This window comes from Callithrix jacchus, chromosome 17, assembly GCF_049354715.1.
Source record: "Callithrix jacchus isolate 240 chromosome 17, calJac240_pri, whole genome shotgun sequence".
Lineage (NCBI taxonomy): Eukaryota > Metazoa > Chordata > Mammalia > Primates > Cebidae > Callithrix > Callithrix jacchus.
In genome coordinates this window covers 35,188,162-35,201,275 of record NC_133518.1, presented here as the reverse complement: position 1 = coordinate 35,201,275, position 13,114 = coordinate 35,188,162, and the positions used below count along the sequence as shown (strand labels likewise).

Below are 13,114 nucleotides of genomic sequence, written 5' to 3'. Positions count from 1 at the left end.
ATTCTATTTATAATTAAATGACATAAGTGTATGTCACCCATCTTTATGTTTACTTATAGCCAGGATTCTAACTTGGCTTGAGCTGCTCTCACCATAAAACCTAATAATCTCTTTCATTTTTATGGCCTGGTGGGCTTTCACAGAGCCCCAACTTGAAAGCATGCATGTAACCTTTCTGAGCCTCAATTTTCTCCTCTGTAAAATGTGGGTTACTGTTAAGATTACCAGATGAGGTCTTTAAGGCTCTGATACAACAGCTCACGTATTTTCCCTCAGTAACTGTTGACATCTTTCATGACTCACCCAGTCAGTACCCTTTCAGTAACCCAAGCAAGCCCGGGTGTCTCCCAAAACCCAAGGTAGAAGTTGAGAAGAACAGACTCAAGCTGTGCTTTCTGGCACGTAAACAGTTGCAGCAAAAAACATCTAGACCAGGGAGCCAATTTCCTTTTCTGATTATGGCTTAAATGACTCTGCCAGCCCTAAGACTCACCCAGAAGCAGAATACGGCTTCCCTCCTTCGGGCTTCCCTCCTGAACCCATTTGGTTCTCAGACAGCTGAAACTTTGCTGTTTTGTCCAACTTTTTTTTTTAACCATTGATTGGGTCCTTTTTAATCAGTTATAGTCTGTCTTTCCATCTTCTCATTTTCAATCTTAAAGGCAAAAGATGTTTCCATTTTAGTTCTCTAATTCCTTCAAATAACTCCCCCACAAAATCTAGCAGCATAGTCAACATGATTTACATGATCTGTATTCTTGGCAAGACTCTATAGGATAAAGGATGTATGGGCAAAGAGGACATGAAGCTGAGTAACTGAAATGGCCAGAGTGGGCCACTGGCCACTGTTTCAGCTATATGTGGATTCCAGCAGAGGGACTCCAGGACACTGAGATTCTGGACCAGTGATTTTGGTTCTGCATTCATAATCCACCCCCGGAACTCCCCATCATGTGTTTGCACCTTTCATTGTCTAGACTCCATCGCTATTCCTGGTTCCCTAAATACCTTGTTTTAACTTCTTCCATCTTTAGAGATACACACGCATATCCCTTTCTCCTTCATTTATTTACTGTTTTGAAATTGATGCCCAAGGAAGTCATTAAAAAGTTTTCAACAGAAAGGCAACTCGATTATATTTGTCATAAAAAGAGCACCCTGGACTCTCAGGAATTCTCTTTCAGTCAAGATGGAAGAACTAGGACCAGATTTACCCTCCTGCCTTAAACAGTAGAAAACCAAACAAAATATATGAAACAATGGCCTTCACATATTAAACAAGATGCACTGCAGGACTGTAATCTCTGATAGAAGGGAAACAAATGAGGTGAGCTCTGTGATATCCCCAAGTCTCTGCCTGCAGGCTCTTTCTAAGCTGCAGCACAGGGAAGAAGATCCCAAAATGGCCCAACCATCATGCTGAGGTGAAGAGACAGAGATCAGAGTTTGTGGAGCCAAGGCAGCACAGTACCAGAGACAGAGAAGGGAGAGAGTGAGAGAGAAGGAGAAGGAGGAAGGGAGGGAGGGAAGGGGGGCTTGGAGGGTGAGAGAGAGACAGACAGACAGAGAGAGAGAGAGAATGAACGAACCAACAAGAGTGCTCTGGAGAGAGATGTAGAGGAATATCCTCAAGTTTTTGGCCAAGTATTTATCTGTATATCCATGAGATGCAGGAAAAGAGCCACTAAAACGGTGTGGCAGAAGAATTCCTAGACTTGAAAGTAGCTTATATTTCACTATCCAGAATAAAAAGACTTTGTAATACACAGGAAATTGAATAGATTCCTCAGAAGGGTATTATTTTAGCAGTAGGGCTAAGTTAGCCCTAAGACCCCCCTGAACTCACACTAACAGATTTGGAAAGTTAAGTGCTGTGGCTTGGATATTTGACTACTTTACACTCCATGATGAAATGTGATCCCCAATATTGGAGGTAGGGCCTTTTGAAAGGTATTTGGATTATGGGAATGGATCCCTCATGAATGGTTTGGTATCATCCTTGTGGTAATGAGTGAGTTCTTTCTCTTATTAGTTCCTGTGGGAGCTGGTTGTTAAGAACCTGGCACCTTTTCTCTCTCGTGCTTCCTCTCTCACCATGTAATCTCTGCACATGCTGGCTCCCTTTGGCCTTTTGCCATGAGTGGAAGCAACCTGAAGCCCTCACTAGAAGCAGATGCTGGTGCCATGCTTCTTGTACAGCCTGAAGAAACATGATCCAAATGAATCTCTTTTCTTTATAAATTATGCAGCCTCGGGTATTCCCTTATAGCAACACGAGGTGGACTAGGACAACATGGCAATAAACAGACCACAAAAAGGACACTGGTGTACAGCATGACAGCTAAAGCAAGATAGCTGGGTATCACCTTGTTTGACCTCAGCTGAGAATATGCACATTGGCTAAATCCAATCTTTTGTTGTTCTGTTCAAGTCCACAAACGACTGTGAAAGCACTGTGAGTGCTGATTTTTGGGATTACAAATAAATTTTAGCAAGTAGGCAAATTCACAAATATGGAATCTTTGAATCTCTGATGGACTGTGTATCTATATGATGAAGTATCATTACACCATAAAAAGGAATGAAGTTCTAGCAATTGCTGCAACATAAACCTTGGAAATATTATGCAAAGCCAAAGAAGCCAGACACAAAATGACACATATTGCATGATTTCATTAGTATGAAATGTCCAGAATTGGCAAAGCCATAGAAATTGAAAGAGTAGAAATTTATATTTCTTATCTATTTTTATAACTCCAAAGAAATTTCGTATTGTTTAGCAGTCACAATTGAAGCAAATGGGGGGTGACTACTAAACAATATGAAATTTCTTTTTGGAGTTATAAAAATGTTCTGGTGATGAATGCATAACTGTGAATACACTAATAATCCACCGCAGTGTATACATTAAATGAGTGGATGGCATAATATTAAATTATATTTAATAAAAATAAAAAATTTAAAAAGAAAGCATATAGAAGGCTTAAATAACAATCAACAAACTTAATTAATATTTACAGCACATTTCACTCAACAGCAAAATACACATTCTTGTCACATGTACATGGAGCATTCACTAATATAGATACTATTCTGGGACACAAAACAAGCCTTTACAAATGTAAATTTTTATAGTATAGTAGAAAGATACCTAAAAATTCCCAAATATTTGGAAATTAAATAACATAGTGCTAAATAATTCATGATTCGAAGAGAAATTCATAAGATAAATTAGAAAATAATTTATAAATTAGAAAAATTCATAAAACAAATTAGAAAACAATTTAATGAAATGAAATCACAGCATCAGCTAAAATAATGCTTAGAGAGAGATTTATAGAATTAAAGACTGATATTAAGAATGAAGAAATGTCTCTAAACTTTCAGCTTAAGAAACTAGAAAAAAAGTTAATTAAATCCAAAGCAAGCAGAAAGAAGACACCATACGAAAAGAGCAGAAATCAATGAAATTAAAAATAGAAAAACAATAGAGCAAATCAATGAAACAAAAACTAATACTTTAAAAAAAAAAATCAATAAAATTTGACAATCCTCCAGCAAGCCTGACCAAAAAAAAGAGAAGAAACAAATCACCAATATCAAGGATGTAACAGGAGATGTCACTACATACCCTGCAGACACCAAAAGGGTAAGGGAATACTAGGAAAACTCTACACACATAAGTTTGACAACTTAAATGAAATAGAACAATACCTTAAAAAGCACAAACTACAACAATTCATCCAATTTGAAATAGTTTGAATAGTGTTAACAATTAAATAAATTAAGTTCTTGATTATAAACCATCCAACAAAGAATACCCTAGCCATAATTGGCGATCCTGCTGAATTCTATCAAACACTAAAGAAAGAAATAAGACTAATTCTATGTAGTGTAGATTCCAGAAAATAAAAAGAGGAGGAGATACTCCCCAACTCATTTTTTAAAATGAGTATTATCCTGATACCAAAACTGGTTAAAGACATTACAAGAAAGGAAAATTAAGACCAATATTCCTACAGACCAATTTTCCCACATACAAACATCAACAAAATGCTAGCAAATGAAATCCAGTAGTATAAAAAGATAACATATTATGACCATTATAAAAGAAATGCAAGGCTGGTTCAATGTTTAAAAATCAATCAATACAATTCGCCATATCAACAGACAAGGAGAAAAAGGCATAAGATCATTTCAACAAATACAGCAAAAGCATTTGACAAAAATCAACAGAGGATCATAATACAAACTGTCAGCAAACTAGAAATAGAAGGGAAAGTCATCAACTCAATAAAGGGCATTTTGGTTCTTTTGACCTAATTGATATTTATAGAATGTTCTACCCAACAGCAGAACATGCATTCTTATCAAGTGCACATGGAGCATTCACTACAACTACCTATCTACCTGCATATCTACAGCTACCATAATTCTTAATGGTGAATGACTGAATACTTTCCTCCTAAGATAAGGAATAAGGCAAGGCTGTCTGCTCTCACCACCTCTATTCAGTGTTGTACTAGAGACCCTAGCTAGTGCAATCAGGCAAAAAAAAAAAAAAAAAAAAAAGAAACAAATTACTTGCATACAGATTGGAAAGAAAGAAAACTGTCTCTATTAATAGATGTCATGATTGTCTACATAAAAAAAAATGCCAAAGCACCTATAAAAAAGTGACTCAAACTAAAAACTGAATTAGCACCTGTGCAAGATACATGTCAATATGAAAAAATCAATTCTATTTCTATATGCTATGAACAATTAGAAATTAAAATGAAAATATTATTTACATTAACATTAAAAAATCATGACACTTATGAGTAAGTTATATAACAAAACACATGGAAGATCTGTATACTGAAAACTCAAAACATTTAGAAAAATCAAAGACCTAATAAAAGAGGGATATACTGTGTTCATGGTTTGGAATTCTTACTCTTGCTACAATGTCATTTCTCCTTGAACTGATCCATAGATTCAATGCACTCTCAATCAAAATTCTGAGAGGCTTTTTTTTTTTTAAAGAAATGGACAAATTTAGCTAAGCTTGGTGGCATGTACCTGGTATCCCAGTCACTCAGGAGGCTGAGCTAGGTGGATGGCTTGAGCCCAGGTGGTTTGAGACTGGACAACATCGTGAGACTGAATCTCTGAAAAAGAAGGAAGGAAGGAAATAAATAAATAAGTGAATAAATAAATTGACAAGTTGATCCTCAAGTTTATATAGAAATGCAAAGGACCTAGAACAGCCAAAACAAAACTAAAAACTAACATCACCTGACTTCAAGATTTACTACAAAGCTAAAATAATCAAGAAAGTGGAGTATTGTCCTAAGGACAGACATACAGATCAATTAAGCAAAATAGATAGTCCAGAAGTAGACTCACATATAAATAGCCAACTGGTCTCAATGAATGAGCCAAAGCACATGAATATGGGAAAGGGTGGCCTTTTCAATAATGGTGCTAGATCAGCTAGGTAGTTGCATGCAAAAAAAAGTACCTTGACCTTTACTTCACATTTTAAAAAAACATTAACTTGAAATGGATTATGGACCAAAATGTTAGAGTTAAAACTACAAAAGTTCTGGAAGAAATTATGGGAGAAGATATTCATGGCCTTGTATTAAGCAGTCTTCTTTGATAGAATACAAAAAGGCATGAACTGTGAAAACAATAAATTGAATTTCATCAAAATTAAAAACTCTTTAAAAGAAAAGTGAAAAGATAAGCTGCGGCGTGGAAGAAAATATCTACAAAATATATATGATAAAGGTCTGTATACATAATCTATGAAGAACATATACAACTAAATGCTAATCAAACTACCTGATTAAAAATTGTACAAAAGATTTGAATAAATCAAAAAAATACAAAGCACCAAGAAGCACACGAGATTATCAACATCATTAATTATTAGGGAAATTTAAATTAAAATCACAATGAGATATTAGCACACATTTATAATTGACAAATGACTGACAATACCAAGTGTGGTGAGAACGTGAAGTTAACTGAAACTGGTGTGAATACAAAATGATAGAACCAGTTTGGGAAACAGTTTGGTAGTTTTTAATAAGTTAGATGTACAACTATCATTATGATATAACAACCCAGCAATTCTACTTGTAGATATTTACCCAAGGGAAAAGAACACATATTCACAAAAACTCTTTAATGTTATAGAAGCCTTCTGTATAACAGCCTTAAACTAGAACCAACCCAAATGTCAATTAATTATTGAATAGGTAAACAAATTGTGGTATGTCAATATGATGGAATACTAGTCAGCAGTAAAAAGGAATGAAAAACTGATACACACAACACAAATGAATCTCAAAAGCATTATGCTAAATAAAAGAAGTTGGACAACAAAGACTTCATGCAACATGATTTCAGTTAGATGAAGTTCTAGAAAAGTAAAACTAAGTGTTCCAAAGCAGATCAGTGGTTACCAGAGGCCAGGTGTTTAAGGAGGAGACTGCCTGCAAAGGAACATGAGAAACTTTTTTTTGGTGTGATAGAAATATTCTATACTCTTGATTGTGGTGATGGTGGTGGTTATACAACTGTATACATTTGTCAAAACTCATAGATCATACATATAAAATTGGTGAACTTTATTATGTATAAATTATATCTCAATAAATCTGATTTTAAAACAGAGAAAGAGAGAGGCCCTCTGGTTGGCACAAAGAGAATGGGTTGGTAAGGGTGATCAAGACTAAAGACCTAGAAGTTAATTATTCAGAGACAAAAGCTAAAATTTTCAAAAAGAAACTTGAGAAATGAGGGGAAGCACAAGAAGACCGAAAAAGGGAAGAAACAGAAGCACAGAAACAGATGAGCTTCCTGAGCACAGATTTATGTCCTAAGATAACTTAGAGACAAGGCACAGATTTGCATGACAGACACTCCCTGGGTACACAGGCCCCTGTTCCTTCTTCTGTCCCACTTTGGTCTCACTTGAATGTTGCACCAAGCAGCTCAGGCTAATTCCAAGGTAGGTTCGTGCTAACACCACTGTTTCAGTTTGCCACACGCATTTTAGTACTCCCTGAAAACTGGTTCTACTGTTGATAGAAGTTGGTACAATTCTAAGTTACCTTCTGAGGCCACTTGTTTTTACTCTTTTGGTTGGTAAGCCCATATTCCCACTGGGCACTCACCCACTGGACATTTCCTGTGTTCACATGATTCCACCTTGGTAAGGTGGTCCCATGCAATATAGGGGACGTATGATCTTTATCTGAAATTTACATTTTACAGGTTTTTCTGTATTTTTACTTGCTAAATTTGACAACCCTTTACATGAGGGCTTTCCCTCCAGGATTCTGCCTCTGCCTATTGTACCTCCTAAGTAATCCCTGAGACACTGTTTTCCCTGAATCTTATCACCTAGGGGTAATAGTGAAAATATGTCTCCATCAAGGAGCAAAAACAGCCTGCCCAAAAACTGGAAGAGAGGGATTGTCCTCTCAAGATTCAGGCAGCCACATAAATGGAAGTATCTTTTCTTAAACAGCTATTTCCTCAACCACAAGTAATAAAAAAACTGCTTTGTCACATCACCTCACCATGAAGCAAAGGGATATTTCCCTTTGCATGTTTAGATATAAATTAAAATTAAGTTCTTGCCTTAAACTAGGCAGCAGTAAGTTAAAGATGTAACCAATATAGCCTAAGATTGATTTACTTATTTTTCAAGTTATTTTACCTATATTTTATATGAAAAGTTCTTATAGAATCTATTCTTTTTCCAAGTGTGTCTGAGTTTACATTGAAAGTAATTTCATACTAAAGAAAAACAACCTGAATTGTGGCATCTGGTGCAAGGATTAAGAATTCTTTATTGTCTGCATAATGGTCTAAGATGTCTTATTCATGAATAAGCCAATATTTTCAATCTCCAACTCAATTTTATTATCTGAAATCTGTGATCTTATACTTGCAATGTATTTTGAGCACATTTTCATCCTTATTAATAATGAAAATGAGATTGTTAATGAAGCTAAATGACATGGCTGGGGTATAGTAAGTTGATTGTTACAGAGTGCCTGAGTCAGAAATTCTCGCTCCCTTTTCTCTCTCTGCAATTGGTGATGAGAAATCTATCTATAATCTGATATATCATTATCTATCTACATAGTAATCTATAATTCTTCCATATTCTATTTCTCCACTTTTTCTTTTATGATCCATAAATTAAGAACACATGCTTATGAATTAAATATTTAAGAACCGGATAGAAGTAAGCATCCATAGATTTTTTCACCACAAAAAAAGCCACAACCCATGGTCCCAAACCACATGAGTAATGCCTATATGTGTAAATAGGATTCTTGTGTATTAAACACATATATGTATATATCATGTTAAGATACACACAGTTGTCATGTATTACGTAATGCCAAGTGGGTACACGTGATTGGATGAAAAGACCGTTGTCTCTCTGCACTGCATTTTCCTTTGCTCCACTGTATCACTTAGGCATGCAACCTCTTTGCTTCAAGTTATTACAGCAGAAAAAAAGGCTGTGCCTTTTAAAAGCATAGGTGCTCAGGGGCTCAGGGGCTCAGGGCATAAAGAAGACCTAATGAAAAGGAGAGAGTCTTCCCTTTGACCCTTAATTCCTCCAAAGATTCACAGGTTAGAGAGATAGGGAAAGGAAGTGAATTAGAGGGGAGGCAAAGGGAGGTTAACTAAACTCTGGTGTGACCTGAGAAACACTTCCCACGTGCTGCTCCATCCCCCAGGCTAAACAGAAGCACAGAAACACCTGGGAAAAAGGTAAGGTGCAGGGTAAGAAAAATACCAGATAGAAGGAGAGGATCTGAGCCTGGTGAGCCTCTGTACTCTTCTGTTTCTCTACTCCAACCTAAAAGGGGTGGCGACCAGAACCAGGGTCCTCTGGAATCTCTATGTACATGCTGGAGCCGCAGGGTTCAGGGCCCCAGACAGCCTCATGGAGCTGCTTGTGCCCTGGGCTGCAGCTCTGAGAGTGTGGAACCCCTGGAGCCTTGCCGCCTCTCTGTGTGAACAAAGACCAGGCAGCAATAAGGATGCCTCAGTCTTCACTGGCTTGATTGGATTATGACCCAGCCCAGTTACCCGCTTTCACCCATTACCTGAGCACACAACTCTTCCCCAGCAACTTAGAAGAAGAACCTCTTCTTGACTGAGATTGTTTCCTCATAAGATGTATTAAAGTTTGTTCTCTTGAGACTAAATAACGTGATATATTTTACACCACTAAGTTCGTGGTCTGAAATACTCTATATACACACACATACACAATGTCCATATATATAATTTCTACTTATACCTGTAAGTATATATAATTTTTTTATTTATACCTATGTTGTATATATTTTAGTTACGTGCATCTTCTATTTTATGTTTCTGGTTTTAGGGAATTTGCTTGGGAAGTGGACAGTAAGAAGGGTAGGTTTTTCTTTGCTATCTGTGATGTAGACTTGAAAGGGTACACAAAAACTTAGTATTTTAGTGGTTAAAATAAGGAAAATGAACAGAAATTGTGTGAGTGTGTATGGGTACATATATGTGAATAGATAGATATGTAGATGCACAGGTATGTAGATAGATATGGAGCTGCCATCTCTCTGCCGAGAGCAGTTGTTTTCCTGGTGCAGAAAAACCAGAGTGCCACGAAAGCCTCTACATAAACCTGAGTAATGTATCTCCCAGGTTCTCCAGTCCACTTCACCAGTCTTAGTTATGTGGTTCATCTTGTGGCCTCTTGTGCTCTCACAATACATGGGGAGAATTCCTGCTTTAATTCTGGTGTTGGATTGTGCTTTTTAAAATAATTAGACGATGAGTGGGGAACAAACACATTGATTTAATTTGGCCAAGCAAGACTTTTTCTCCTTTAATGAGGACAGCATGAATAAATCGAAGACCCTTTTTATAATAACCTGTCAAAGACTCTTTTTCAGATAAAACTTTGGTCATAGGTTTTTATTTTCAGAAAAAAGGAAAAGAATTACAATTATTCATAAAATAATGAAAGAAGAAAAAGGTTTTTGGTGTCTCTTCATGAATTACTAAACAATAAAAAAGAAAAGAGGCAGATTTGTGAATAGCAACCCAGATGGAGAATTTGCTTCTGGGAGGGGCAAAATGGTGCAGTGACTAAAGCACAGACCCTGGAGCCATGGTTCAGATCCCAGCTCTCTCTCTGACTAGCTGGTGATTAGTTTCTGTGACTCAGTTTTCCCATCTGTAAAGTGGGATTTAAAACAGTTATCTATCTGATGGAGTTGTTGTGAGAATCGAATGGTAATCTGCAAAGAACCTAGATTAGTAAACACTACGTGTGTTGCTTGTCATTGTTATTTATTTTAAAAGTGTAGTAGTCTGTTCTCTCATTGCTTTAAAGAACTACCTAAGACTGGGTAGTTTATAAAGGTAAGAGGTTTAATTGACTCACAGTTCCACAAGCTGTGTTTAGGAAGCATGGCTGGGGGAGCCTCAGAAGACTCACAATCATGGAGGAAGGTAAAGAGGAAGCAGAGGCAGGCATGTCTTAAATGGCCAGAGAAGTAGGAAGAAAACGAAGTGGGAGGCACTACACACTTTTAAACAGCCAGATCTCCTGAAAATTCTATCATGAGATAGCACTAAGCGATGGTGGTAAACCACTGGAAACCACCCCAACTCTAACACTGGGGATTACAACTGAACATGAGATTTGGGTGGGAGTACAGAGCCAAACCATATTAAAAAGTGTAATGTGCTGACGGTAACCACCAGTTTACCCTTCTCCACATATGCAGAATTAGAGGAAATAACCTAGAAAGCAATATAACAGACTTAGGCTAGAAACAGGAAAGAACTGGAGAGTTAAGTTCTGGAAAGTTCTATCCAAGAATATATAAGTGCTTAAAAAATAAAGCAGGAGAGTTACTCATTCGACCAGAATAGTTTTGGTGCAGATCTGTTATTCTTGACCTGATGGCTTAGAATTTCACTCAGTTATCACACTGGGTGACTTTAAATTATCTATGTCACTGGTGATCATCGTGGATAATTGTCATTTTCCTAAATGTGCATTTGTTTTGGGGGTCAACTACTGCATATTAAATCCCTGGAGAAGAGGCATGCACTACAGTCAGAGTTGCTTGAACATTTAAGGTGGTAAAGATTGAGCAAACCCAGTGACTCACCTTGGCCACACTAACTCCTCGCTAGCTCTCCTCCTCACACACGCTCACACCCGGCTCAAGATGGCGGCTGTGCGGCCGGACTCTTGACTCCTTAGACACGGACGCGTTCTCTGTGGAAGGCCCAGTGCGGAAGGTGTGGGGCGGCGGCACTGCCGGTGGGGCCGCTGGGAGGGCGATGATGAGGACGAGGACCTCAAGGATAACTGGGATGATGATGATGATGAAGAAAAAGAGGAAGCAGAAGTAAAACCAGAGGTAAAAATTTCAGAAAAGAAAAAAAGCAGAGAAGATAAAAGAGAACGAAGAAAGGCAAGAAGAAATTTAAAAGAGGTTAGAAGAACCTGAAGACCCTAAAGTGCTAACACCAGCAAAACAATCAATAGATAAACCTCAGCTGAAGAAATTAGAGGACGGGTCAGGCCTCAAATTAGCAAAGGAAACTTCTGGTGTTAATAATACTGTTTATGGAATAGATGCTATGAACCCATTTTCAAGAGATGACTTCACAGAGTTTGGAAAGTTACTAAAAGATAAAATTACACAATATGAAAAGTCACTATATTACGCCATTTTTTTTTTTGGAAGTCTCAGTTCACGAGGTATGTATTGCATTGGAAATTGATGACTTGAAAAAGATGACCAGTTCAGTGGCTGTGCTTTGCAGTGAAAAACAGAAGCAAGCAAAGCAAAGCGAAAAAGAAGAGAGCTGTGATTCCTGGGGGGGATTAAAAGCCACCATGAAAGATGATCTGGCAGACTACAGTGCTTATGATAGAGGATATGTACAAGACTATGAAGACTTCATGTGACATTTTATCTTTTCCTGGTGTCATCTTTATATTGCTCACAATCCCTTGAACAGGTAGTACAACTTCCTTTCCTTTCAGTTCTGCCAAATGCTACAACGCAAAGTGCAGTATCTTTTGTGCTGTTATTTAACACTTAGGTGCTCATGTGCAAATGAGGGAACTTGGATCTTGCTGCCAAGGGGTTAAAATTGGGAACCTCAGTTGCTGCTAAATTGTAGTTCAAAACAAACCTAATTATGTTGTCATTGTTGCTATCTGATTTCATAGCATCAGTCACTAAATCGAAAACAAAAGACTGAAACATGACAAAAAAAATTGTGTGGTGTTATCAGAAATGATGAGTTCGTGTCGTTTGTAGGGACATGGATGAATCTGGAGAACATCATTCTCAGCAAACTGACACAAGAACAGAAAATGAAACACCGCATATTCTCACTCATAGGCGGGTGATGAAAAATGAGAACACATGGACACAGAAAGGGGAGTACTAAACACTGGGGTCTATTGGGGGGAAAAGGGGAGGGCCAGTGGGAGGGGGAGGTGGGGAGGGATAGCCTGGGGAGAAACGCCAAATGTGGGTGAAGGGGTGAAAGCAAACAGAACACACTGCCATGTGTGTACCTATGCAACTGTATTGCATGCTCTGCACATGTACCCCAAAACCTAAAATGTAATAAAAAAATAAGGAAAAAAAATTGTGTGGTGTTTACCAGCCCCATTCAGTAATACAGCCTTAACCTACCTCCTTGAACTACTTCAAAACTTGTCAAGAAAAGCAGTTTGTAGCAGTGTGCACCTAGTATTAAAATCGCTTTGTCTTAAAATTGAGCATTAGGATATTAAAAACACATTGTAAAGAAGACTGCTTATCTCAGAATGAAGATACTGTGGCTAGAAAGCACTAGTTTCATACAAAATTAAAATGACCAAAATCCTCCAACTTTGAAGCTAAAAAACGCAAATCTGGCCAGGCGCGGTGGCTCACACCTGTAGTCCCAGCACTTTGGGAGGCCAAAGCGAGCAGATCATGAGGTCAGGAGATTGAGACTATCCTGGTCAACATGGTGAAACCCTGTCTCTACCAAAATACAAAAAAATTAGCCGGGCATGGTA

General features: G+C 37.6%; 1 long non-coding RNA gene and 1 pseudogene across 1 annotated transcript in view; one reads left to right on the top strand and one right to left on the bottom strand.

Moving 5' to 3' along the window:
• The window catches only part of LOC144579901 (uncharacterized), a 44,379-nt gene extending 33,102 nt beyond the window's left edge, over window positions 1-11,277 (bottom strand). Inside the window, exons 1-2 of the long non-coding RNA XR_013528543.1 lie at window positions 11,193-11,277; window positions 5,065-5,153 (exon numbers count right to left, since the gene is read on the bottom strand). This is a non-coding gene — a long non-coding RNA (uncharacterized LOC144579901). The remainder of the gene's footprint in view (window positions 1-5,064; window positions 5,154-11,192) is intronic.
• Window positions 10,483-12,001, top strand: LOC100404239 (eukaryotic translation initiation factor 3 subunit J-like; annotated as a pseudogene).
• The last annotated feature ends 1,113 nt before the right edge of the window (window positions 12,002-13,114 follow it).